We start from the raw sequence: 26,129 nt of genomic DNA, 5'->3' as shown, positions 1-26,129 counted from the left end.
TGCCTTTGCGCCATGCCCTTATATCACCGTCAACTACGTGCATAGCGTTCTAAAAGGTCTATTATGGCTTTTTGCGGCCTAATAAAGGCCCTACACTTAAATTACGAGGTTCCACGTGTCCACACAGGTTGCCATGGCTCTAGTCTTTGCAGTCTGAATAGACTGCAACGTGCCAAGTCGTTTTCCTTGGCGTCATGGCCTTATATCACCGTCAACTACGTGCATAGCCTTCTAAAAGCAGTAATATGGCTTTTTGCCGCCTAATAAAGGCCTTACGTAAAAATCACGTATTTCCACGAGTTTGCGCATGGTACCATTGGTCTAGTTCTCTCTGTCTCAAAGGACTACAACGTCCAAAGTCATTTTCCCTGGCGCCATACCCTCATATCACCGTCAACTACGTGCATATCCTTCTAAAAGCAGTAATATGGTCTTTTACGAAATAATTAAGGCCCTACACATAAAATACGTCGTTGCACGGGTCCGAACAGGTTGCCATGGGTTTAGTCCTTGCAGTCATAATGATCTACAACGTCCCAAGTCGTTTTCCATGGCGCCATGCCTTTATATCACCCTTAACTACGTGGATACCCTTCTAAAAGCCGTAACTTGGCTTTTGCGGCCTAATAAAGGCCTTACACGTGAATTAAGTGGTTCCATGTGTTCGCGCAGCTTGCTATTGGTCTAGTCCTTGCAGTCTCAGAGGACTACATCGTCCAAAGTCATTTTCCTTGGCGGCATGCCCTTATATCACCCTCAACTACGTGCAAAGCCTTCTAAAAGCCGTAATAATGTTTTTGCGGATCAATAAAGTCCTTACACGTGAATTACGTGGTTCCATGTGTTCGCTCAGCTTGCCATTGGTCTAGTCCTTGCAGTCTCAATGGACTAAAAACGTGCCAAGTCCTTTTTCTTGACGCCATGCCCTTATATCACCGGCAACTGCTTGCATAGCCTTCGACAAGCCCTATTATGGCTTTTTGCGGCCTAATAAAGGTCCTACACTTAAATTACGAGGTTCCACGTGTCCACACAGGTTGCCATGGTTGTAGTCCTTGCAGTCTGAATGGACTACAACGTGCCAAGTCGTTTTCCTTGGCGTAATGGCCTTATATCACCGTCAACCACGTGCATAGCCTTCTAAAGGCAGTAATATGGCTTTTTACCGCCTAATAAAGGCCTTACACGAATATCACGTATTTTCACGAGTCTGCGCATGGTGCCATTGGGCTAGTTTCTCAGTCTCAAAGGACTACAACGTGCTAAGTCATTTGCCTTTGCGCCATGCCCTTATATCACCGTCAACTACGTGCATAGCGTTCTAAAAGGCGCAATATGGCTTTTTGCGGCCTAATAAACACCCTACACTTAAATTACGTGGTTCCACGTGTCTGCACAGGTTGCCATGGCTCTAGTCCTTGCAGTCTGAAAGGACTACAACGTCCCAAGACGTTTTCCTTGACGCCATGCTCTTATATCACCGGCAATTGCGTGCATAGCCTTCTAAAAGCCGTACTATGGCTTCTTGCCGCCTAATAAAGGCCTTACACGTTAATCACTTAGTTCCACGAGACTGCTCATGGTATCACTGGTCTAGACCTTTCAGTCTCAATGGACTACAACGTTCCAAGTCGGTTTTCTTGGCGTCATGGCCTTGTATCACCATCAACTACGTGCAAAGCTTTCTAAAAGATGTATTATGGCTTTTTGCGGCCTAATAAAGGCTTTACACGTGAATTACGTGGTTCCACATGTCCGCGCAGCTTCCTATTGGTCTAGTTCTCTCAGTCTCAAGGAACTACATCGCCCAAAGTCATTTGCCTTGGCGCCATGCCCTTATATCACCGTCAACTACGTGCATAGCCTTCTAAAAGCCGTAATATGGCTTTTGCGGCTCAATAAAGTCCTTACACGTGAATTACGTGGTTCCACGTGTTCGCGCAGCTTGCCATTGGTCTAGTATTTGCAGTCTCAATGGACTACAACGTCCAAAGTCATTTTCCTTGGCGCCATGCCCTTATATCACCGTCAACTACGTGCATAGCCTTCTAAAAGCAGTAATATGGCTTTTTGCCGCCTAATAAAGGCCTTACGCAAAAATCACGTATTTCCAAGAGTTTGCGCATGGTACCATTGGTCTAGTTCTCTCTGTCTCAAAGGACTACAACGTCCAAAGTCATTTTCCCTGGCGCCATACCCTTATATCACCGTCAACTACGTGCATATCCTTCTAAAAGCAGTAATATGGTCTTTTACGAAATAATTAAGGCCCTACACATAAAATACGTCGTTGCACGGGTCCGAACAGGTTGCCATGGGTTTAGTCCTTGCAGTCATAATGATCTACAACGTCCCAAGTCGTTTTCCATGGCGCCATGCCTTTATATCACCCTTAACTACGTGGATACCCTTCTAAAAGCCGTAACTTGGCTTTTGCGGCCTAATAAAGGCCTTACACGTGAATTAAGTGGTTCCATGTGTTCGCGCAGCTTGCCATTGGTCTAGTCCTTGCAGTCTCAGAGGACTACATCGTCCAAAGTCATTTTCCTTGGCGGCATGCCCTTATATCACCCTCAACTACGTGCAAAGCCTTCTAAAAGCCGTAATATGGTTTTTGCGGATCAATAAAGTCCTTACACGTGAATTACGCTGTTCCATGTGTTCGCTCAGCTTGCCATTGGTCTAGTCCTTGCAGTCTCAATGGACTAAAAACGTGCCAAGTCCTTTTTCTTGACGCCATGCCCTTATATCACCGGCAACTGCTTGCATAGCCTTCGACAAGCCCAAATATGGCTTTTTGCGGCCTAATAAAGGTCCTACACTTAAATTACGAGGTTCCACGTGTCCGCACAGGTTGCCATGGCTGTAGTCCTTGCAGTCTGAATGGACTACAACGTCCCAAGACGTTTTCCTTGACGCCATGCTCTTATATCACCGGCAATTGCGCGCATAGCCTTCTAAAAGCCGTACTATGGCTTCTTGCCGCCTAATAAAGGCCTTACACGTTAATCACTTAGTTCCACGAGACTGCTCATGGTATCACTGGTCTAGACCTTTCAGTCTCAATGGACTACAACGTTCCAAGTCGGTTTTCTTGGCGTCATGGCCTTGTATCACCATCAACTACGTGCAAAGCTTTCTAAAAGCCGTATTATGGCTTTTTGCGGCCTAATAAAGACTTTACACGTGAATTACGTGGTTCCACATGTCCGCGCAGCTTCCTATTGGTCTAGTTCTCTCAGTCTCAAAGGACTACATCGTCCAAAGTCATTTGCCTTGGCGCCATGCCCTTATATCACCGTCAACTACGTGCATAGCCTTCTAAAAGCCGTAACTTGGCTTTTGCGGTTCAATAAAGTCCTTACACGTGAATTACGTGGTTCCACGTGTTCGCGCAGCTTGCCATTGGTCTAGTATTTGCAGTCTCAATGGACTACAACGTCCAAAGTCATTTGCCTTGGCGCCATGCCCTTATATCACCGTCAACTACGTGCATAGCCTTCTAAAAGCCGTAATATGGCTTTTGCGGCCTAATAAAGGCCTTACACGTAGATTACGTGGTTCCACAAGCCTGCACATGGTATCATTGGTCTAGTCCCTTCATTCTCAATGGACTGCATCGTGCCAAGTCGGTTTTCTTGGCGTCATGGCCTTGTATCACCATCAACTACGTGCAAAGCTTTCTAAAAGCCGTATTATGGCTTTTTGCGGCCAAATTAAGGCTTTACACGTGAATTACGTGGTTCCACATGTCCGCGCAGCTCCCTATTGGTCTAGTTCTCTCAGTCTCAAAGGACTACATCGTCCAAAGTCATTTCCCTTGGCGCCATGCCCTTATATCACCGTCAACTACGTGAATAGCCTTCTAAAAGCCGTAATATGGCTTTTGCGGCCTAATAAAGGCCTTACACGTAAATTACGTGGTTCCACAAGCCTGCGCATGGTATCATTGGTCTAGTCGCTTCATTCTCAATGGACCGCAACGTGCCAAGTCGTTTTCCTTGCCACCATGGCCTTTTCTCACCGTCAACTACGTGCATAGCCTTCTAAAAGCAGTAATATGGTTTTTTACGACATAATTAAGGCCCTACACTTAAAATACGTGGTTCCACGGGTCCGCACAGGTTGCCATGGGTTTAGTCCTTGCAGTCTTAATGATCTACAACGTGCCAAGTCGTTTCCTATGGCGCCATTGCCTTATATCAACGTCAACTACGAAAATAGCCTTCTAAAAGCCGTACTATGACCTCTTGCCGTCTAATAAAGGCCTTACACGTTAATCACTCAGTTCCACGAGCCTGCTCATGGTATCATTGGTCTAGACCTTTCAGTCTCAATGGACTACAACGTTCCAAGTCGGTTTTCTTGGCGTCATGGCCTTGTATCACCATCAACTACGTGCAAAGCTTTCTAAAAGCCGTATTATGGCTTTTTGCGGCCTAATAAAGACTTTACACGTGAATTACGTGGTTCCACATGTCCGCGCAGCTTCCTATTGGTCTAGTTCTCTCAGTCTCAAAGGACTACATCGTCCAAAGTCATTTGCCTTGGCGCCATGCCCTTATATCACCGTCAACTACGTGCATAGCCTTCTAAAAGCCGTAACTTGGCTTTTGCGGTTCAATAAAGTCCTTACACGTGAATTACGTGGTTCCACGTGTTCGCGCAGCTTGCCATTGGTCTAGTATTTGCAGTCTCAATGGACTACAACGTCCAAAGTCATTTGCCTTGGCGCCATGCCCTTATATCACCGTCAACTACGTGCATAGCCTTCTAAAAGCCGTAATATGGCTTTTGCGGCCTAATAAAGGCCTTACACGTAGATTACGTGGTTCCACAAGCCTGCACATGGTATCATTGGTCTAGTCCCTTCATTCTCAATGGACTGCATCGTGCCAAGTCGGTTTTCTTGGCGTCATGGCCTTGTATCACCATCAACTACGTGCAAAGCTTTCTAAAAGCCGTATTATGGCTTTTTGCGGCCAAATTAAGGCTTTACACGTGAATTACGTGGTTCCACATGTCCGCGCAGCTCCCTATTGGTCTAGTTCTCTCAGTCTCAAAGGACTACATCGTCCAAAGTCATTTCCCTTGGCGCCATGCCCTTATATCACCGTCAACTACGTGAATAGCCTTCTAAAAGCCGTAATATGGCTTTTGCGGCCTAATAAAGGCCTTACACGTAAATTACGTGGTTCCACAAGCCTGCGCATGGTATCATTGGTCTAGTCGCTTCATTCTCAATGGACCGCAACGTGCCAAGTCGTTTTCCTTGCCACCATGGCCTTTTCTCACCGTCAACTACGTGCATAGCCTTCTAAAAGCAGTAATATGGTTTTTTACGACATAATTAAGGCCCTACACTTAAAATACGTGGTTCCACGGGTCCGCACAGGTTGCCATGGGTTTAGTCCTTGCAGTCTTAATGATCTACAACGTGCCAAGTCGTTTCCTATGGCGCCATTGCCTTATATCAACGTCAACTACGAAAATAGCCTTCTAAAAGCCGTACTATGACCTCTTGCCGTCTAATAAAGGCCTTACACGTTAATCACTCAGTTCCACGAGCCTGCTCATGGTATCATTGGTCTAGACCTTTCAGTCTCAATGGACTACAACGTTCCAAGTCGGTTTTCTTGGCGTCATGGCCTTGTATCACCATCAACTACGTGCAAAGCTTTCTAAAAGCCGTATTATGGCTTTTTGCGGCCTAATTAAGGCTTTACACGTGAATTACGTGGTTCCACATGTCCGCGCAGCTTGCCATTGGTCTAGTATTTGCAGTCTCAATGGACTACAACGTCCAAAGTCATTTGCCTTGGCGCCGTGCCCTTATATCACCGTCAACTACGTGCATAGCCTTCTAAAAGCCGTAATATGGCTTTTGCGGTCTAATAAACACCCTACACTTAAATTACGTGGTTCCACGTGTCCGCACAGGTTGCCATGGCTCTAGTCCTTGCAGTCTGAAAGGACTACAACGTCCCAAGACGTTTTCCTTGACGCCATGCCCTTATATCACCGTCAACTACGTGCATAGCCTTCTAAAAGCCGTAATATGGCTTTTGCGGCTCAATAAAGTCCTTACACGTGCATTACGTGGTTCCACGTGTTCGCGCAGCTTGCCATTGGTCTAGTATTTGCAGTCTCAATGGACTACAACGTCCAAAGTCATTTGCCTTGGCGCCATGCCCTTATATCACCGTCAACTACGTGCATAGCCTTCTAAAAGCCGTAATATGGCTTTTGCGGCCTAATAAAGGCCTTACACGTAAATTACGTGGTTCCACAAGCCTGCACATGGTATCATTGGTCTAGTCCCTTCATTCTCAATGGACTGCATCGTGCCAAGTCGTTTTTCTTGGCGCCATGCCCTTATATCACCGTCAACTACGTGCATAGTCTTCTCAAAGCAGTAATATGGTCTTTTACGACATAATTAAGGCCCTACACATAAAATACGTCGTTGCACGGGGCCGCACAGGTTGCCATGGCCTTAGTCCTTGCACTTATAATGATCTACAACGTCCCAAGTCGTTTTCCTTGACGGCATGCCCTTATATCACCGGCAACTGTTGCATAGCCTTCGACAAGCCGTAGTATGGCCTTTTGCAGCCTAATTAAGGCCTTACACTTAAATTACGAGGTTCCACGTGTCCACACAGGTTGCCATGGCTGTAGTCCTTGCAGTCTGAATAGACTACAACGTGCCAAGTCGTTTTCCTTGGCGTAATGGCCTTATATCACCGTCAACCACGTGCATAGCCTTCTAAAGGCAGTAATATGGCTTTTTACCGCCTAATAAAGGCCTTACACGAATATCACGTATTTCCACGAGTCTGCGCATGATGCCATTGGTCTAGTTCTTTCAGTCTCAAAGGACTACAACGTGCTAAGTCATTTGCCTTTGCGCCATGCCCTTATATCACCGTCAACTACGTGCATAGCGTTCTAAAAGGCCTATTATGGCTTTTTGCGGCCTAATAAAGGCCCTACACTTAAATTACGAGGTTCCACGTGTCCACACAGGTTGCCATGGCTCTAGTCTTTGCAGTCTGAATGGACTGCAACGTGCCAAGTCGTTTTCCTTGGCGTCATGGCCTTATATCACCGTCAACTACGTGCATAGCCTTCTAAAAGCAGTAATATGGCTTTTTGCCGCCTAATAAAGGCCTTACGCAAAAATCACGTATTTCCACGAGTTTGCACATGGTACCATTGGTCTAGTTCTCTCTGTCTCAAAGGACTACAACGTCCAAAGTCATTTTCCCTGGCGCCATACCCTCATATCACCGTCAACTACGTGCATATCCTTCTAAAAGCAGTAATATGGTCTTTTACGAAATAATTAAGGCCCTACACATAAAATACGTCGTTGCACGGGTCCGAACAGGTTGCCATGGGTTTAGTCCTTGCAGTCATAATGATCTACAACGTCCCAAGTCGTTTTCCATGGCGCCATGCCTTTATATCACCCTTAACTACGCGGATACCCTTCTAAAAGCCGTAACTTGGCTTTTGCGGCCTAATAAAGGCCTTACACTTGAATTAAGTGGTTCCATGTGTTCGCGCAGCTTGGCATTGGTCTAGTCCTTGCAGACTCAATGGACTAAAAACGTGCCAAGTCGTTTTTCTTGACGTCATGCCCTTACATCACCGGCAACTGCTTGCATAGCCTTCAACAAGCCCTAATATGGCTTTTTGCGGCCTAATAAAGGTCCTACACTTAAATTACGAGGTTCCACGTGTCCGCACAGGTTGCCATGGCTGTAGTCCTTGCAGTCTGAATGGACTACAACGTGCCAAGTCGTTTTCCTTGGCGTAATGGCCTTATATCACCGTCAACCACGTGCATAGCCTTCTAAAGGCAGTAATATGGCTTTTTACCGCCTAAAAAAGGCCTTACACGAATATCACGTATTTCCACGAGTCTGCGCATGGTGCCATTGGGCTAGTTTCTCAGTCTCAAAGGACTACAACGTGCTAAGTCATTTGCCTTTGCGCCATGCCCTTATATCACCGTCAACTACGTGCATAGCGTTCTAAAAGGCGCAATATGGCTTTTTGCGGCCTAATAAACACCCTACACTTAAATTACGTGGTTCCACGTGTCCGCACAGGTTGCCATGGCTCTAGTCCTTGCAGTCTGAAAGGACTACAACGTCCCAAGACGTTTTCCTTGACGCCATGCTCTTATATCACCGGCAATTGCGTGCATAGCCTTCTAAAAGCCGTACTATGGCCTCTTGCCGCCTAATAAAGGCCTTACACGTTAATTACTTAGTTCCAGGAGACTGCTCATGGTATCACTGGTCTAGACCTTTCAGTCTCAATGGACTACAACGTCCAAAGTCATTTTCTCTGGCGCCATGCCCTTGTATCACCGTCAACTACGTGCATAGCCTTCTAAAAGCCGCATTATGACTTTTTGCGGCCTAATTAAGGCTTTACACCTGAATTACGTTGTTCCACGTGTTCGCGCAACTTGCCATGGCTCTAGTCCTTGCAGTCCCAATGGAATACAACGTCCCAAGTCATTTTCCTTGACGCCATGCCCTTATATCACCGGCAACTGCTTGCACAGCCTTCGAGAAGCCGTAGTATGGCCTTTTGCAGCCTAATTAAGGCCTTACACGAAAATCACGTATTTCCACGAGTCTGCGCATGATGCCATTGCTCTATTTCTCTCTGTCTCAAAGGACTACAACATCCAAAATCATTTCCCTGGCGCCATACCCTTATATCACCGTCAACTACGTGCATAGCCTTCTAAAAGGCGTAATATGGCTTTTTGCGGCCTAATAAAGGCCCTACACTTAAATTACGAGGTTCCACGTGTCCGCACAGGTTGCCATGGCTCTAGTCCTTGCAGTCTGAATGGACTACAACGTCCCAAGTCGTTTTCCTTGACGCCATGCTCTTATATCACCGGCAATTGCGTGCATAGCTTTCGACAAGCCGTAGTATGGGTTTTTGCCGCCTAACTAAGGCCTTACACGAAAATCACGTATTTCCACGAGTTTGCGCATGGTACCATTGGTCTAGTTCTCTCTGTCTCAAAGGATTACAACGTCCATAGTCATTTTCTCTGGCGCCATGCCCTTATATCACCGTCAACTACGTGCATAGCCTTCTAAAAGCCGCATTATGACTTTTTGTGGCCTAATTAAGGCTTTACACCTGAATTACGTTGTTCCACGTGTCCGCACAGGTTGCCATGGCTCTAGTCCTTGCAGTCTGAATGGACTACAACGTCCCAAGTCGTTTTCCTTGACGCCATGCTCTTATATCACCGGCAATTGCGTGCATAGCTTTCGACAAGCCGTAGTATGGCTTTTTGCCGCCTAACTAAGGCCTTACACGAAAATCACGTATTTCCACGAGTTTGCGCATGGTACCATTGGTCTAGTTCTCTCTGTCTCAAAGGACTACAACGTCCAAAGTCATTTTCCCTGGCGCCATGCCCTTATATCACCGTCAACTACGTGCATAACCTTCTAAAAGCAGTAATATGGTCTTTTACGACATAATTAAGGCCATACACATAAAATACGTCGTTGCACGGCTCCGCACAGGTTGCCATGGGTTTAGTCCTTGCAGTCATAATGATCTACAACGTCCCAAGTCGTTTTCCATGGCGCCATGCCTTTATATCACCCTTAAAAACGTGGATACCCTTCTAAAAGCCGTAACTTGGCTTTTGCGGCCTAATAAAGGCCTTACACGTGAATTACGTGGTTCCACGTGTTCGCGCAGCTTGGCATTGGTCTAGTCCTTGCAGTCTCATTGGACTAAAAACGTGCCAAGTCGTTTTTCTTGACGCCATGCCCTTATATCACCGGCAACTGCTTGCATAGCCTTCGACAAGCCGTAATATGGCTTTTGCGGCCTAATAAAGGCCTTACACGTGAATTACGTTGTTCCACGTGTTCGCGCAACTTGCCATTGGTCTAGTCCTTGCAGTCCCAATGGACTACAACGTCCCAAGTCGTTTTCCTTCCTGCCTTGGCCTTTTATCACCGTCAAATATGTGCATAGCCTTCTAAAAGCCGTACTATGGCCACTTGCCGCCTAATAAAGGCCTTACACGAAATCAAGTACTTCCAGAGGCCTGCGCATTGTATCAATGGTCTGGTCCTTTCATTCTCAATGGACTGCAACGTGCCAAGTCGTTTTCCTTGGCGCCATGGCCTTTTATCATCGTCCACTACGTGCATGGCCTTCTAAAGGCCGTAATATGGCTTTTGCGGCCTAATAAAGGCCTTACACGTGAATTACGTTGTTCCACGTGTTTGTGCAACTTGCCATTGGTCTAGTCCTTGCAGTCACCATGGACTACAACGTCCCAAGTCGTTTTCCTTCCCGCCATGGCCTTTTATCACCGTCAAATATGTGCATAGCCTTCTAAAAGCCGTACTATGGCCACTTGCCGCCTAATAAAGGCCTTTCACGAAATCAAGTACTTTCAGAGGCCTGCGCATTGTATCAATGGTCTGGTCCTTTCATTCTCAATGGACTGCAACGTGCCAAGTCGTTTTCCTTGGCGCCATGGCCTTTTATCATCGTCCACTACGTGCATGGCCTTTTAAAGGCCGTAATATGGTCTTTTACGACATAATTAAGGCCTTACACGTAAATTACGTTGTTCCACGTGTTCGCGGAACTTGCCATTGGTCTAGTCCTTGCAGTCTGAATGGACTACAACGTCCCAAGTTGTTTTCCTTAACGCCATGCTCTTATATCACCGGCAATTGCGTTCATAGCCTTCGACAAGCCGTAGTATGGCATTTTGCAGCCTAACTAAGGCCTTACACGAAAATCACGTATTTCCACGAGTTTGCGCATGGTACCATTGGTCTAGTTCTCTCTGTCTCAAAGGACTACAACGTGCAAAGTCATTTTCCCTGGCGCCATACCCTTATATCACCGTCAACTACGTGCATAGCCTTCTAAAAGCCGTAATATGGCCTCTTGCCTCTTGTCCCAAGTCATTTTCCTTGACGCCATGCCCTTATATCACCGGCAACTGCTTGCACAGCCTTCGAGAAGCCGTAGTATGGCCTTTTGCAGCCTAATTAAGGCCTTACACGAAAATCACGTATTTCCACGAGTCTGCGCATGATGCCATTGCTCTATTTCTCTCTGTCTCAAAGGAGTACAACATCCATAGTCATTTGCCTTGGCGCCATGCCCTTATATCACCGTCAACTACGTGCATAGCCTTCTAAAAGGCGTAATATGGCTTTTTGCGGCCTAATAAAGACCCTACACTTAAATTACGTGGTTCCACTTGTCGGCACAGGTTGACATGGCTCTAGTCCTTGCAGTCTGAATGGACTACAACGTCCCAAGTCATTTTCCTTGACGCCATGCCCTTATATCACCGGCAACTGCTTGCACAGCCTTCGAGAAGCCGTAGTATGGCCTTTTGCAGCCTAATTAAGGCCTTACACGAAAATCACGTATTTCCACGAGTCTGCACATGATGCCATTGCTCTATTTCTCTCTGTCTCAAAGGACTACAACATCCAAAGTCATTTGCCTTGGCGCCATGCCCTTATATCACCGGCAACTGCTTGCATAGCCTTCGACAAGCAGTAGTATGGCCTTTTGCAGCCTAATTAAGGCCTTACACGAAAATCACGTATTTCCACGAGTCTGCGCATGATGCCATTGCTCTAGTTCTCTCTGTCTCAAAGGAGTACAACATCCATAGTCATTTGCCTTGGCGCCATGCCCTTATATCACCGTCAACTACGTGCATAGCCTTCTAAAAGGCGTAATATGGCTTTTTGCGGCCTAATAAAGACCCTACACTTAAATTACGTGGTTCCACTTGTCGGCACAGGTTGCCATGGCTCTAGTCCTTGCAGTCTGAATGGACTACAACGTCCCAAGTCGTTTTCCTTGACGCCATGCTCTTATATCACCGGCAATTGCGTGCATAGCTTTCGACAAGCCGTAGTATGGCCTTTTGCAGCCTAACTAAGGCCTTACACGAAAATCACGTATTTCCACGAGTTTGCGCATGGTACCATTGGTCTAGTTCTCTCTGTCTCAAAGGACTACAACGTCCAAAGTCATTTGCCTTGGCGCCATGCTGTTATATTACCGTCAACTACGAGAATAGCCTTCTAAAAGCCGTACTATGGCCTCTTGCCGCCTAACTAAGGCCTTACACGAAAATCACGTATTTCCACGAGTTTGCGCATGGTACCATTGGTCTAGTTCTCTCTGTCTCAAAGGACTACAACGTCCAAAGTCATTTGCCTTGGCGCCATGCCCTTATATTACCGTCAACTACGAGCATAGCCTCCTAAAAGCCGTACTATGGCCTCTTGCCGCCTAACTAAGGCCTTACACGAAAATCACGTATTTCCACGAGTTTGCGCATGGTACCATTGGTCTAGTTCTCTCTGTCTCAAAGGACTACAACGTCCAAAGTCATTTGCCTTGGCGCCATGCCCTTATATTACCGTCAACTACGTGCATAGCCTTCTAAAAGACGTAATATGGCTTTTGCGGCCTAATAAAGGCCTTACACGTAAATTACGTGGTTCCACAAGCTTGCGCATGGTATCATTGGTCTAGTCCTTTCATTCTCAATGGACCGCAACGTGCCAAGTCATTTTCTTTGCCGCCATGGCCTTTTATCACCGTCAACTACGTGCATAGCCTTCTAAAAGCAGTAATATGGTCTTTACGAAATAATTAAAGCCCTACACTTAAAATACGTGGTTCCACGGGTCCGCACAGGTTGCCATGGGTTTAGACCTTGCAGTCTTAATGATCTACAACGTCCCAAGTCGTTTTCCATGGCGCCATTGCCTTATATCAACGTCAACTACGAACATAGCCTTCTAAAAGCCGTACTATGGCCTCTTGCCGCCTAATAAAGGCCTTACACGTTAATCACTTAGTTCCACGAGCCTGATCATGGTATCAATGGTCTAGACCATTCAGTCTCAATGGACTACAACTTTCCAAGTCGGTTTCCTTGGCGTCATGGCCTTATATCACCGTCAACTACGTTCACAGCCTTTTAAAAGTCGTAATATGGCTTTTTGCGGCCTAATAAAGGCCCTACACTTAAATTACGAGGTTCCACATGTCCACACAGGTTGCCATGGCTGTAGTCCTTGCATTCGAATGGACTATAACGTGCCAAGTCGTTTTCCTTGGCGTCATGGCCTTATATCATTGTCAACTACGTGCATAACCTTCTAAATGCAGTAATATGGCTTTTTGCGGCCTAATTAAGGCTTTACACGGGAATTACGTGGTTCCACATGTCCGCGCAGCTTGCTATTGGGCTAGTTTCACAGTCTCAAAGGACTACAACGTGCTAAGTCATTTGCCTTTGCGACATGCCCTTATATCACTATCAACTACGTGCATAGCCTTCTAAAAGGCGTAATCTGGCTTTTTGCGGCCTAATAAAGACCCTACACTTAAATTACGTGGTTCCACGTGTCCGCACAGGTTGCCATGGCTCTAGTTCTCTCTGTCTCAAAGGACTACAACGTCCAAAGTCATTTGCCTTGGCGCCATGCTGTTATATTACCGTCAACTACGAGCATAGCCTTCTAAAAGCCGTACTATGGCCTCTTGCCGCCTAACTAAGGCCTTACAGGAAAATCACGTATTTCCACGAGTTTGCGCATGGTACCATTGGTCTAGTTCTCTCTGTCTCAAAGGACTACAACGTCCAAAGTCATTTGCCTTGGCGCCATGCCCTTATATTACCGTCAACTACGAGCATAGCCTTCTAAAAGCCGTACTATGGCCTCTTGCCGCCTAACTAAGGCCTTACACGAAAATCACGTATTTCCACGAGTTTGCGCATGGTACCATTGGTCTAGTTCTCTCTGTCTCAAAGAACTACAACGTCCAAAGTCATTTGCCTTGGCGCCATGCCCTTATATTACCGTCAACTACGTGCATAGCCTTCTAAAAGACGTAATATGGCTTTTGCGGCCCAATAAAGGCCTTACACGTAAATTACGTGGTTCCACAAGCTTGCGCATGGTATCATTGGTCTAGTCCTTTCATTCTCAATGGACCGCAACGTGCCAAGTCGTTTTCTCTGCCGCCATGGCCTTTTATCACCGTTAACTACGTGCATAGCCTTCTAAAAGCAGTAATATGGTCTTTTACGAAATAATTAAAGCCCTACACTTAAAATACGTGGTTCCACGGGTCCGCACAGGTTGCCATGGGTTTAGACCTTGCAGTCTTAATGATCTACAACGTCCCAAGTCGTTTTCCATGGCGCCATTGCCTTATATCAACGTCAACTACGAACATAGCCTTCTAAAAGCCGTACTATGGCCTCTTGCCGCCTAATAAAGGCCTTACACGTTAATCACTTAGTTCCACGAGCCTGATCATGGTATCAATGGTCTAGACCATTCAGTCTCAATGGACTACAACTTTCCAAGTCGGTTTCCTTGGCGTCATGGCCTTATATCACCGTCAACTACGTTCACAGCCTTTTAAAAGTCGTAATATGGCTTTTTGCGGCCTAATAAAGGCCCTACACTTAAATTACGAGGTTCCACATGTCCACACAGGTTGCCATGGCTGTAGTCCTTGCATTCGAATGGACTATAACGTGCCAAGTCGTTTTCCTTGGCGTCATGGCCTTATATCATTGTCAACTACGTGCATAACCTTCTAAATGCAGTAATATGGCTTTTTGCGGCCTAATTAAGGCTTTACACGGGAATTACGTGGTTCCACATGTCCGCGCAGCTTCCTATTGGTCTAGTTCTCTCAGTCTCAAAGGACTACATCGTCCAAAGTCATTTGCCTTGGCGCCATGCCCTTATATCACCGTCAACTACGTGCATAGCCTTCTAAAAGCCGTAATATGGCTTTTGCGGCCTAATAAAGGCTTAACACGTAAATTACGTGGTTCCACAAGCCTGCGCATGGTATCATTGGTCTAGTCCCTTCATTGTCAATGGACCGCAACGTGCCAAGTCATTTTCCTTGCCGCCATGGCCTTTTCTCACTGTCAACTACGTGCATAGCCTTCTAAAAGCAGTAATATGGTCTTTTACGACATAATTAAGGCCCTACACTTAAAATACGTGGTTCCACGGATCCGCACAGGTTGCCATGGGTTTAGTCCTTGCAGTTTTAATGATCTACAACGTCCCAAGTCGTTTTCCATGGCGCCATTGCCTTATATCAACGTCAACTACGAACATAGCCTTCTAAAAGCCGTACTATGGCCTCTTGCCGCCTAATAAAGGCCTTACACGTTAATCACTTGGTTCCACGAGCCTGCTCATGGTATCATTGGTCTAGACCTTTCAGTCTCAATGGACTACAACGTTCGAAGTCGGTTTTCTTGGCGTCATGGCCTTGTATCACCATCAACTACGTGCAAAGCTTTCTAAAAGCCGTATTATGGCTTTTTGCGGCCTAATTAAGGCTTTACACGTGAATTACGTGGTTCCACATGTCCGCTCAGCTTCCTATTGGTCTAGTTCTCTCAGTCTCAAAGGACTACATCGTCCAAAGTCATTTGCCTTGGCGCCATGCCCTTATATCACCGTCAACTACGTGCATAGCCTTCTAAAAGCCGTAATATGGCTTTTGCGGCCTAATAAAGGCTTAACACGTAAATTACGTGGTTCCACAAGCCTGCGCATGGTATCATTGGTCTAGTCCCTTCATTGTCAATGGACCGCAACGTGCCAAGTCATTTTCCTTGCCGCCATGGCCTTTTCTCACTGTCAACTACGTGCATAGCCTTCTAAAAGCAGTAATATGGTCTTTTACGACATAATTAAGGCCCTACACTTAAAATACGTGGTTCCACGGGTCCGCACAGGTTGCCATGGGTTTAGTCCTGGCAGTTTTAATGATCTACAACGTCCCAAGTCGTTTTCCATGGCGCCATTGCCTTATATCAACGTCAACTACGAACATAGCCTTCTAAAAGCCGTACTATGGCCTCTTGCCGCCTAATAAAGGCCTTACACGTTAATCACTTGGTTCCACGAGCCTGCTCATGGTATCATTGGTCTAGACCTTTCAGTCTCAATGGACTACAACGTTCGAAGTCGGTTTTCTTGGCGTCATGGCCTTGTATCACCATCAACTACGTGCAAAGCTTTCTAAAAGCCGTATTATGGCTTTTTGCGGCCTAATTAAGGCTTTACACGTGAATTACGTGGTTCCACATGTCCGCTCAGCTTCCTATTGGTCTAGTTCTCTCAGTCTCAAAGGACTACATCGTCCAAAGTCATTTGCCTTGGCGCCATGCCCTTATATCACCGTCAACTACGTGCATAGCCTTCTAAAAGCCGTAATATGGCTTTTGCGGCCTAATAAAGGCCTTACACGTAAATTACGTGGTTCCACAAGCCTGCGCATGGTATCATTGGTGTAGTCCCTTCATTCTCAATGGACCGCAACGTGCCAAGTCGTTTTCCTTGCCGCCATGGCCTTTTCTCACCGTCAACTACGTGCATAGCCTTCTAAAAGCAGTAATATGGTCTTTTACGACATAATTAAGGCCCTACACTTAAAATACGTGGTTCCACGGGTCCGCACAGGTTGCCATGGGTTTAGTCCTTGCAGTCTTAATGATCTACAACGTCCCAAGTCGTTTTCCATGGCGCCATTGCCTTATATCAACGTCAACTACGAACATAGCCTTCTAAAAGCCGTACTATGGCCTCTTGCCGCCTAATAAAGGCCTTACACGTTTATCACTTAGTTCCACGACCCTGCTCATGGTATCATTGATCTAGACCTTTCAGTCTCAATGGACTACAACGTTCCAAGTCGGTTTCCTTGGCGTCATGGCCTTATATCACCATCAACTACGTGCAAAGCTTTCTAGAAGCCGTATTATGGCTTTTTGCGGCCTAATTAAGGCTTTACACGGGAATTACGTGGTTCCACATGTCCGCGCAGCTTCCTATTGGTCTAGTTCTCTCAGTCTCAAAGGACTACATCGTGCAAAGTCATTTGCCTTGGCGCCATGCCCTTATATCACCGTCAACTACGTGCATAGCCTTCTAAAAGCCGTAATATGGCTTTTGCGGCCTAATAAAGGCTTAACACGTAAATTACGTGGTTCCACAAGCCTGCGCATGGTATCATTGGTCTAGTCCCTTCATTGTCAATGGACCGCAACGTGCCAAGTCATTTTCCTTGCCGCCATGGCCTTTTCTTACCGTCAACTACGTGCATAGCCTTGTAAAAGCAGTAATATGGTCTTTTACGACATAATTAAGGCCCTACACTTAAAATACGTGGTTCCACGGGTCTGCACAGGTTGCCATGGGTTTAGTCCTTGCAGTTTTAATGATCTACAACGTCCCAAGTCGTTTTCCATGGCGCCATTGCCTTATATCAACGTCAACTACGAAAATAGCCTTCTAAAAGCCGTACTATGGCCTCTTGCCGCCTAATAAAGGCCTTACACGTTAATCACTTAGTTCCACGAGCCTGCTCATGGTATCATTGGTCTAGACCTTTCAGTCTCAATGGACTACAACGTTCGAAGTCTGTTTTCTTGGCGTCATGGCCTTGTATCACCATCAACTACGTGCAAAGCTTTCTAAAAGCCGTATTATGGCTTTTTGCGGCCTAATTAAGGCTTTACACGTGAATTACGTGGTTCCACATGTCCGCTCAGCTTCCTATTGGTCTAGTTCTCTCAGTCTCAAAGGACTACATCGTCCAAAGTCATTTGCCTTGGCGCCATGCCCTTATATCACCGTCAACTACGTGCATAGCCTTCTAAAAGCCGTAATATGGCTTTTGCGGCCTAATAAAGACCTTACACGTAAATTACGTGGTTCTACAAGCCTGCGCATGGTATCATTGGTCTAGTCCCTTCATTCTCAATGGACCGCAACGTGCCAAGTCGTTTTCCTTGCCGCCATGGCCTTTTCTCACCGTCAACTACGTGCATAGCCTTCTAAAAGCAGTAATATGGTCTTTTACGACATAATTAAGGCCCTACACTTAGAATACGTGGTTCCACGGGTCCGCACAGGTTGCCATGGGTTTAGTCCTTGCAGTCTTAATGATTTACAACGTCCCAAGTCGTTTTCCATGGCGCCATTGCTATATATCAACGTCAACTACGAACATAGCCTTCTAAAAGCCGTACTATGGCCTCTTGCCGCCTAATAAACGCCTTACACGTTTATCACTTAGTTCCACGACCCTGCTCATGGTATCATTGGTCTAGACCATTCAGTCTCAATGGACTACAACGTTCCAAGTCGGTTTCCTTGGCGTCATGGCCTTATATCACCATTAACTACGTGCAAAGCTTTCTAGAAGCCGTATTATGGCTTTTTGCGGCCTAATTAAGGCTTTACACGGGAATTACGTGGTTCCACATGTCCGCGCAGCTTGCTATTGGTCTAGTTCTCTCAGTCTCAAAGGACTACATCGTCCGAAGTCATTTGCCTTGGCGCCATGCCCTTATATCACCGTCAACTACGTGCATAGCTTTCTAAAAGGGGTAATATGGCTTTGCGGCCTAATAAAGGCATCACACGTAAATTACGTGGTTCAACAAGCCTGCGCATTGTATCATTGGTCTAGTCCTTTCATTCTCAATGGACTGCAACGCGCCAATTCGTTTTCCTTGCAGCCATGGCCTTTTATCACCGTCAAATATGTGCACAGCCTTCTAAAAGCCGTACTATGGCCTCTTGCCGCCTAATAAAGGCCTTACACGAAATCAAGTATTTCCAGAGGCCTGCGCATTGTATCATTGGTCAGGTCCTTTCATTCTCAATGGACTGCAACGTGCCAAGTCGTTTTCTTTGGCGCCATGGCCTTTTATCATCGTCCACTACGTGCATGGCCTTCTAAAAGCCGTAATATGGTCTTTTACGATATAATTAAGGCCTTACACGTGTATTACGTTGTTCCACGTGTTCGCGCAGCTTGCCATTGGTCTAGTCCTTTCATTCTCAATAAACTGCATCATGCCAAGTCGTTTTCCTTGCCGCCATGGCCTTTTCTCACCGTCAACTACGTGCATAGCCTTCTAAAAGCAGTAATATGGTCTTTTACGACATAATTAAGGCCCTACACTTAAAATACGTGGTTCCACGGGTCCGCACAGGTTGCCATGGGTTTAGTCCTTGCAGTCTTAATGATCTACAACGTCCCAAGTCGTTTTCCATGGCGCCATTGCCTTATATCAACGTCAACTACGAACATAGCCTTCTAAAAGCCGTACTATGGCCTCTTGCCGCCTAATAAACGCCTTACACGTTTATCACTTAGTTCCACGACCCTGCTCATGGTATCATTGGTCTAGACCATTCAGTCTCAATGGACTACAACGTTCCAAGTCGGTTTCCTTGGCGTCATGGCCTTATATCACCATTAACTACGTGCAAAGCTTTCTAGAAGCCGTATTATGGCTTTTTGCGGCCTAATTAAGGCTTTACACGGGAATTACGTGGTTCCACATGTCCGCGCAGCTTGCTATTGGTCTAGTTCTCTCAGTCTCAAAGGACTACATCGTCCGAAGTCATTTGCCTTGGCGCCATGCCCTTATATCACCGTCAACTACGTGCATAGCCTTCTAAAAGGGGTAATATGGCTTTGCGGCCTAATAAAGGCATCACACGTAAATTACGTGGTTCAACAAGCCTGCGCATTGTATCATTGGTCTAGTCCTTTCATTCTCAATGGACTGCAACGCGCCAATTCGTTTTCCTTGCAGCCGTGGCCTTTTATCACCGTCAAATATGTGCACAGCCTTCTAAAAGCCGTACTATGGCCTCTTGCCGCCTAATAAAGGCCTTACACGAAATCAAGTATTTCCAGAGGCCTGCGCATTGTATCATTGGTCAGGTCCTTTCATTCTCAATGGACTGCAACGTGCCAAGTCGTTTTCCTTGGCGCCATGGCCTTTTATCATCGTCCATTACGTGCATGGCCTTCTAAAAGCCGTAATATGGTCTTTTACGATATAATTAAGGCCTTACACGTGAATTACGTTGTTCCACGTGTTCGCGCAGCTTGCCATTGGTCTAGTCCTTTCATTCTCAATAAACTGCATCATGCCAAGTCGTTTACCTTGGCTCCATGGCCTTTTATCATCGTCCACTAAGTGCATGGCCTTCTAAAAGCCGTACTATGGTCTTTTACGACATAATTAAGGCCCTACACTTAAAATACGTGGTTCCACGGGTCTGGACAGTTGCCATGGGTTTAGACCTTGCAGTCTTAATGATCTACAACGTCCCAAGTCGTTTTCCATGGCGCCATTGCCTTATATCAACGTCAACTACGAACATAGCCTTCTAAAAGCCGTACTATGGCCTCTTGCCGCCTAATAAAGGCCTTACACGTTAATCACTTAGTTTCACGACCCTGCTCATGGTATCATTGGTCTAGACCATTTAGTCTCAATGGACTACAACGTTCCAAGTCGGTTTCCTTGGCGTCATGGCCTTATATCACCATCAACTACGTGCAAAGCTTTCTAGAAGCCGTATTATGGCTTTTTGCGGCCTAACTAAGGCTTTACACGGGAATTACGTGGTTCCACATGTCCGCGCAGTTTTCTATTGGTCTAGTTCTCTCAGTCTCAAAGGACTACATCGTCCAAAGTCATTTGCCTTGGCGCCATGCCCTTATATCACCGTCAACTACGTGCATAGCCTTCTAAAAGGGGTAATATGGCTTTGCGGCCTAATAAAGGCATCACACGTAAATTACGTGGTTCCACAAGCCTGCGCATGGTATCATTGGTCTAGTCCTTTCATTCTCAATGGACTGCAACTCGCCAATTCGTTTTCCTTGCAGCCATGGCCTTTTATCACCGTCAAATATGTGCACAGCCTTCTAAAAGCCGTACAATGGCCTCTTGCCGCCTAATAAAGACCTTACACGTAAATTACGTGGTTCCACAAGCCTGCGTATGGTGTAATTGGTCTAGTCCTTTCATTCTCAATGGACCGCAACGTGCCAAATCGTTTTCTTTGCCGCCATGGCCTTTTATCACCGTCAACTACGTGCATAGCCTTCTAAAAGCCGTAGTATGGCCTTTTGCAGCCTAACTAAGGCCTTACACGAAAATCACGTAATTCCACGTGTTTGCGCATGGTACCATTGGTCTAGTTCTCTCTGTCTCAAAGGACTACAACGTCCAAAGTCATTTGCCTTGGCGCCATGCCGTTATATTACCGTCAACTACGAGCATAGCCTTCTAAAAGCCGTACTATGGCCTCTTGCCGCCTAACTAAGGCCTTACACGAAAATCACGTATTTCCACAAGTTTGCGCATGGTACCATTGGTCTAGTTCTATCTGTCTCAAAGGACTACAACGTCCAAAGTCATTTGCCTTGGCGCCATGCCCTTATATTACCGTCAACTACGAGCATAGCCTTCTAAAAGCCGTACTATGGCCTCTTGCCGCCTAACTAAGGCCTTACACGAAAATCACGTATTTCCACGAGTTTGCGCATGGTACCATTGGCCTAGTTCTCTCTGTCTCAAAGGACTACAACGTCCAAAGTCATTTGCCTTGACGCCATGCCCTTATATTACCGTCAACTACGTGCATAGCCTTCTAAAAGACGTAATATGGCTTTTGCGGCCTAATAAAGGCCTTACACGTAAATTACGTGGTTCCACAAGCTTGCGCATGGTATCATTGGTCTAGTCCTTTCATTCTCAATGGACCGCAACGTGCCAAGTCGTTTTCTTTGCCGCCATGGTCTTTTATCACCGTCAACTACGTGCATAGCCTTCTAAAAGCAGTAATATGGTCTTTTACGACATAATTAAAGCCCTACACTTAAAATACGTGGTTCCACGGGTCAGCGCAGTTTGCCATGGGTTTAGTCCTTGCAGTCTTAATGATCTACAACGTCCCAAGTCGTTTTCCATGGCGCCATTGCCTTATATCAACGTCAACTACGTGCATAACCTTCTAAAAGCAGTAATATGGTCTTTTACGACATAATTAAGGCCCTACACATAAAATACGTCGTTGCACGGGTCCGCACAGGTTGCCATGGGTTTAGTCCTTGCAGTCATAATGATCTAAAACGTCCCAAGTCGTTTTCCATGGCGCCATGCCTTTATATCACCCTTAAAAACGTGGATACCCTTCTAAAAGCCGTAACTTGGCTTTTGCGGCCTAATAAAAGCCTTACACGTGAATTACGTGGTTCCATGTGTTCGCGCAGCTTGGCATTGAGCTAGTCCTTGCAGTCTCAATGGACTAAAAACGTGCCAAGTCGATTTTCTTGACGCCATGCCCTTATATCACCGGCAACTGCTTGCACAGCCTTTGACAAGCCGTAATATGGCTTTTGCGGCCTAATAAAGGCCTTACACGTGAATTACGTTGTTCCACGTGTTCGCGCAACTTGCCATTGGTCTAGTCCTTGAAGTCCCAATGGACTACAACGTCCCAAGTCGTTTTCCTTGACGCCATGCCCTTATATCACCGGCAACTGCTTGCATAGCCTGCGACAAGCAGTAGTATGGCCTTTTGCAGCCTAATTAAGGCCTTACACGAAAATCACGTATTTTCACGAGTCTGCGCATGATGCCATTGCTCTAGTTCTCTCTGTCTCAAAGGAGTACAACATCCATAGTCATTTGCCTTGGCGCCATGCCCTTATATCACCGTCAACTACGTGCATAGCCTTCTAAAAGGCGTAATATGGCTTTTTGCGGCCTAATAAAGACCCTACACTTAAATTACGTGGTTCCACTTGTCCGCACAGGTTGCCATAGCTCTAGTCCTTGCAGTCGGAATGGACTACAACGTCCCAAGTCGTTTTCCTTGACGCCATACTCTTATATTACCGGCAATTGCGTGCATAGCTTTCGACAAGCCGTAGTATGGCCTTTTGCAGCCTAACTAAGGCCTTACACGAAAATCACGTATTTCCACGAGTTTGCGCATGGTACCATTGGTCTAGTTCTCTCTGTCTCAAAGGACTACAACGTCCAAAGTCATTTGCCTTGGCGCCATGCTGTTATATTACCGTCAACTACGAGCATAGCCTTCTAAAAGCCGTACTATGGCCTCTTGCCGCCTAACTAAGGCCTTACACGAAAATCACGTATTTCCACGAGTTTGCGCATGGTACCATTGGTCTAGTTCTCTCTGTCTCAAAGGACTACAACGTCCAAAGTCATTTGCCTTGGCGCCATGCCCTTATATTACCGTCAACTACGAGCATACCCTTCTAAAAGCCGTACTATGGCCTCTTGCCGCCTAACTAAGGCCTTACACGAAAATCACGTATTTCCACGAGTTTGCGCATGGTACCATTGGTCTAGTTCCCTCTGTCTCAAAAGACTACAACGTCCAAAGTCATTTGCCTTGGCGCCATGCCCTTATATTACCGTCAACTACGTGCATAGCCTTCTAAAAGACGTAATATGGCTTTTGCGGCCTAATAAAGGCCTTACACGTAAATTACGTGGTTCCACAAGCTTGCGCATGGTATCATTGGTCTAGTCCTTTCATTCTAAATGGACCGCAACGTGCCAAGTCGTTTTCTTTGCCGCCATGGCCTTTTATCACCGTCAACTACGTGCATAGCCTTCTAAAAGCAGTAATATGGTCTTTTACGAAATAATTAAGGCCCTACACTTAAAATACGTGGTTCCACGGGTCCGCACAGGTTGCCATGGGTTTAGTCCTTGCAGTCTTAATGATCTACAACGTCCCAAGTCGTTTTCCATGGCGCCATTGCCTTATATCAACGTCAACTACGAACATAGCCTTCTAAAAGCCGTACTATGGCCTCTTGCCGCCTAATAAAGGCCTTACACGTTAATCACTTAGTTCCACGAGCCTGATCATGGTATCAATGGTCTAGACCATTCAGTCTCAATGGACTACAACTTTCCAAGTCGGTTTCCTTAGCGTCATGGCCTTATATCACCGTCAACTACTTGCACAGCCTTTTAAAAGTCGTAATATGGCTTTTTGCGGCCTAATAAAGGCCGTACACTTAAATTACGAGGTTCCACATGTCCACACAGGTTGCCATGGCTGTAGTCCTTGCATTCGAATGGACTATAACGTGCCAAGTCGTTTTCCTTGGCGTCATGGCCTTATATCATTGTCAACTACGTGCATAACCTTCTAAATGCAGTAATATGGCTTTTTGCGGCCTAATTAAGGCTTTACACGGGAATTACGTGGTTCCACATGTCCGCGCAGCTTGCTATTGATCTAGTTTCTCAGTCTCAAAGGACTGCAACGTGCTAAGTCATTTGCCTTTGCGACATGCCCTTATATCACCATCAACTACGTGCATTGCCTTCTAAAAGGCGTAATCTGGCTTTTTGCGGCCTAATAAAGACCCTACACTTAAAATACGTGGTTCCACGTGTCCGCACAGGTTGCCATGGCTCTAGTCCTTGCAGTCTGAATGGACTACAACGTCCCAAATCGTTTTCCTTGGCGCCATGCCCTTATATCACCGTCAACTACGTGCATAGCCTTCTAAAAGCCCTAATATGGCTTTGCGGCTTAATAAAGGCCTTACACGTGAATTACGTGGTTCCACGTGTTCGCACAGCTTGCCGTTGGTCTAGTCCTTGCCGTCTCAATGGACTACAATGTCCCAAGTCGTTTTCTTTGACGCCATGCTCTTATATCACCGTCAACTACGTGCATAGCTTTCTAAAAGCCGTAATATGGCTTTTGCGGCCTAATAAAGGACTTACACGTGAATTACGTTGTTCCACCTGTTCGCACAGCTTGCCATTGGTCTAGTCTTTGCAGTCTCAATGGACTACAACCTCCAAAGTCATTTGCCTTGGCACCATGCCCTTATATCACCGTCAACTACGTGCATAGCCTTCTAAAAGCCGTAATATGGCTTTTGCGGCCTAATAAAGGCCTTACACGTATATTACGTTGTTCCACAAGCCTGCGCATGGTATCAATGGTCTAGTCCCTTCATTCTCAATGGACTGCATCGTGCCAAGTCGTTTTTCTTGGCGCCATGCCCTTATATCACCGTCAACTACGTGCATAGCCTTCTAAAAGCAGTAATATGGTCTTTTACGACATAATTAAGGCCCTACACATAAAATACGTCGTTGCACGGGGCCGCACAGGTTGCCATGGGCTTAGTCCTTGCAGTCATGATGATCTACAACGTCCCAAGTCATTTTCCATGGCGCCAATGCCTTATATCAACGTCAACTACGAGCATAGCCTTCTAAAAGCCGTAACTTGGCTTTTGCGGCCTAATAAAGGCCTTACACGTGAATTACGTTGTTCCACCTGTTCGCACAGCTTGCCATTGGTCTAGTCTTTGCAGTCTCAATGGACTACAATGTCCCAAGTCGTTTTCTTTGACGCCATGCTCTTATATCACCGTCAACTACGTGCATAGCTTTCTAAAAGCCGTAATATGGCTTTTGCGGCCTAATAAAGGCCTTACACGTGAATTACGTTGTTCCACCTGTTCGCACAGCTTGCCATTGGTCTAGTCTTTGCAGTCTCAATGGACTACAACCTCCAAAGTCATTTGCCTTGGCGCCATGCCCTTATATCACCGTCAACTACGTGCATAGCCTTCTAAAAGCCGTAATATGGCTTTTGCGGCCTAATAAAGGCCTTACACGTAAATTACGTGGTTCCACAAGCCTGCGCATGGTATCATTGGCCTGGTCCTTTCAGTCTCAATGGACTACAACGTTCCAAGTGGGTTTTCTTGGCGTCATGGCCTTGTATCACCATCAACTACGTGCAAAGCTTTCTAAAAGCCGTATTATGGCTTTTTGCGGCCTAATTAAGGCTTTACACGTGAATTACGTGGTTCCACATGTCCGCGCAGCTTCCTATTGGTCTAGTTCTCTCAGTCTCAAAGGACTACATCGTCCAAAGTCATTTGCCTTGGCGCCATGCTCTTATATCACCGTCAACTTCGTGCATAGCCTTCTAAAAGCCGTAATATGGCTTTTGCGGCCTAATAAAGGCCTTACACGTAAATTACGTGGTTCCACAAGCCTGCGCATGGTATCATTGGTTTAGTCCCTTCATTCTCAATGGACCGCAACGTGCCAAGTCGTTTTCCTTCGCGTCATGGCCTTCTATCACCATCAACTACGTGCAAAACTCTCTAAAACCCGTAAT

The sequence above is a fragment of the Hydractinia symbiolongicarpus genome, chromosome 3 (genome assembly GCF_029227915.1).
Source record: "Hydractinia symbiolongicarpus strain clone_291-10 chromosome 3, HSymV2.1, whole genome shotgun sequence".
NCBI classification, from domain to species: Eukaryota; Metazoa; Cnidaria; class Hydrozoa; order Anthoathecata; family Hydractiniidae; genus Hydractinia; species Hydractinia symbiolongicarpus.
The sequence above is the reverse complement of the archived record's forward strand: the minus strand, read 5'-3'. Positions refer to the sequence as shown.